The sequence below is a fragment of the Chionomys nivalis genome, chromosome X, assembly GCF_950005125.1.
Source record: "Chionomys nivalis chromosome X, mChiNiv1.1, whole genome shotgun sequence".
Classification (NCBI taxonomy): Eukaryota; Metazoa; Chordata; class Mammalia; order Rodentia; family Cricetidae; genus Chionomys; species Chionomys nivalis.
Genome location: NC_080112.1, coordinates 125135613 through 125138556, shown reverse-complemented (window position 1 = coordinate 125138556; position 2944 = coordinate 125135613). Strand labels below are relative to the sequence as shown.

The following is a 2944-nucleotide window of genomic DNA, read 5'->3' as shown; positions in this document are numbered from 1 at the left end:
GCTGGATACTATGGGCCTGTAGGCTGAGACAGACTGGGACTGATGGAGATCAAACCGGACTCTCTGAACGTGGCTGACAAGGAGGGCTGACTGAGAAGCCAAGGACAATGGCACTGGGTTTTGATCCTATTGCATATACTTGCTTTGTGGGAACCTAGTCTGTTTGGATGCTCACCTTCCTAGATCTGGATTGAGTGGGGAGGACCTTGGACTTCCCACAGGGCACGGAACTCTGACTGCTCTTTGGTCAGGAGAGAGAGGGAGAATGGGGGGAAGGGGGAGAGAAATAGCAGGAGGGGAGGAAGTAAAAATTTGTAATAATAATATAAAAATTTTTTAAAAAGAATCTAAGCTGTGACATTCCTAGGTCAAAAACAGGTACTGTGGGCTTGCCACGCCTAATCCAACATGGCAGAGCAGCTCATGCCTCCAAGCCGTGCATATTGCACCACTAGCATGGTGAAGCTGCTAGTGCCTCTGAGCTGCTACACGCAATTTCCCCCTTTTAGGCACATAGCAAGTCTAGTTGCCATCAAACAAATTATAGCACTTGACTCCAAATGCTTCATTCAAAAGCTCTGTCTCCTGCAGGAGCCAGAGATTGCAATGGCAGCATAGCCCAGAAATTGGTATTTCAAAACCGTTACTTTCTAGTAGACCTGATCCCGCTGCCTACCCAGGCAGGAAGAACTGAGCCATGGGCATGGTCTCAACTACTTTATTTTCAACCCTGAGTGGGCCCACAAATGCTTCATAGCCTGGAGTTTGCACTGGCGGCAGGGCCCAGGAAGCCTCGTTTTAAAATGGTGTGACTTTTTTTTTTCAGAGTTGAAAGTGGTTCCTTTATGGAAAAACTGAAAATATAATAAAAATTAAAATAAAACCAGTTTTAAAAAGCCAGCCCCTGGAGTTTCCACCTCCTGCCTCTGGCCCTCCATAGGGGTGAGGCCCCAGCCCCAAGGCAGCAAAAGGTGAGGGCTTTCCTGCCCTTCTGCTTCCCCTATTCCATCCCGACTTTTATCTCCACATTTTAGAAGGGACTATTTTAGGAGCAGGACCCAAGGCCCTGTAGCCCAGGGAGGGAGGCTTGGCATGTGTACCCAGCCCCAAAGCTCCGGGCCTGTAGTGTCGTCATGGGCAGGGCTGCTGCTCCCTGCCTTGGCCCATCTGGGGTTGGGGGTGGTTAGTTCCAGATCTTGAGGAAGGAGTCCCAGGAGCCTGTGCCCAAGGCCATTCCATCATCTGTGACCCCAAGGCAGCTAACACGGTTATCGTGGCCAGCAAGGACACCTGCACGGTCACCCTTCATGGCATCCCAGATGTTGCAGTTGAAGTCATCACAGCCCGCAAGCAGCAGCCAGCTGCTGCGTGAGAAGGCAACCGAGGTGATGCCGCAGATGATGTTGTCATGGGAATACATGAGCAGCTCCGGATCAGCCCGCAGGTCAAACAGGCGACATGTGGCTTCATCTGATCCCGTGGTGAAGGCATAGCCATTGGGGAAGAAAGCCATGGTATTGATGTCAGATTCGTGACCTATGAATGTCTGTCGGCACATGGAATCCCGAACATCCTACAGCTTGATGGAGGCATCACGGGCACCTGACAGAAAGGTGCGGCCATCGGGGGCCAGTGACAGGGACATCACATCCCCTCTGTGTCCAGCAAAACCCACTGTCTGCTGGCCTGTCTCAATGTCCCACAGGGCACAGGTGGTATCCCCAGATCTGGTGATGATTTCGTTGTTGTCCAGGAAGCGGCAGCATGAAAGGTACCCAGTGTGTCCAGGCAGCTCTCCGCTGACCCTGACATTGCCCTCTCGGGTCTTGAGGCTATAGATGGAGCAGATGTTGTCCAAACCCCCACAGGCTACAAAGTTCCCTGAGGGGGCATAGGCACAGGTCATGACCCAGGAGGAGCGCAGAGGGATAGCATGTCCCAAATGATGAGCTTTCTGTCCTGGGAGGCGCTGACCAGCAGCCTTGAGTCTGTCCCCCAGTGCATGGCATAGATTTTTGCCAGGTGTCCACGGAGGGTCCTCCGTGTTCTCATCTGAATTCTCCCCACTGGGTCCAGCCCAGCTGTGATCTGGGTCAGTGTGGAATCCCCACATGATTTTCTGACTTCCCGGATCTGGTTCCGGAGCTGCTCGGCCTCCTGTCTCAGTTGCTCCAGCTCACTCATGGTGCCAGCCCGTGGGTAGGGCCAGTCTTGGGCTAGTGGTCCTGAGTTCCATCAGAAAGCAAAGTGGGCAAGCCAGTGGAAGCAATCCAATAAACAGTACCCCTTCATGGCATCTGCATTCACTCCTGCATCCATATCCTAACCTGTTTGAGTTCCTGTTCTGACTTCCTGCAATATTGAACAGCAATATGGAAGCAGAATTCATATGAACCCGTTTCTCCCCAATGTATTTTTGATCTTGGAGTATTGGTACAGCAATAGAAACCACAATAAAAACAAATATGTTCATGATTCTATTAGAAATTAGAAAATTGTTGGAGACAAAAAGAAAATTTTTCTAAGAGGTTAGACCTAAATAGAAAAAAAAACTCACAGAACTGTGAGAACTTTGAGCAAGATGGTCAGGAAAAATGCAAGAGCCAATGAATGCAAGAAGAGCTATCAAATTCAGACCTCTGGCTATGAAGAGTCTGCTGCATTCATCAATTCACAGGATCTGTGGTTATATGTAAAAAATATGGATAAGATCAAGCCAGTGAAAAAAGTCCAGCATGCATTGGAGAAGGACACCTTAGACAGCATCCGAATCTGAGAAACTATTGGCAGTTGATGGATGCTGAGAACAGTCAAATCACTATCCTTTTGGCATGTGGCCACTAGTAGGAAGCTCATGGCTCTAGGGATAGCCACATTCCCATGTGTGTATGGGTATCACTAATTGGATTGAAGGGATTATTAAAAACAGAAACAAAATAAAAAT

The 2944-nt window shown here is 49.3% G+C and overlaps 1 pseudogene; it reads right to left on the bottom strand.

Moving 5' to 3' along the window:
* Positions 1-1053: 1053 nt before the first annotated feature.
* Positions 1054-2189, bottom strand: LOC130867910 (guanine nucleotide-binding protein G(I)/G(S)/G(T) subunit beta-2-like; annotated as a pseudogene).
* Positions 2190-2944: the final 755 nt, after the last annotated feature.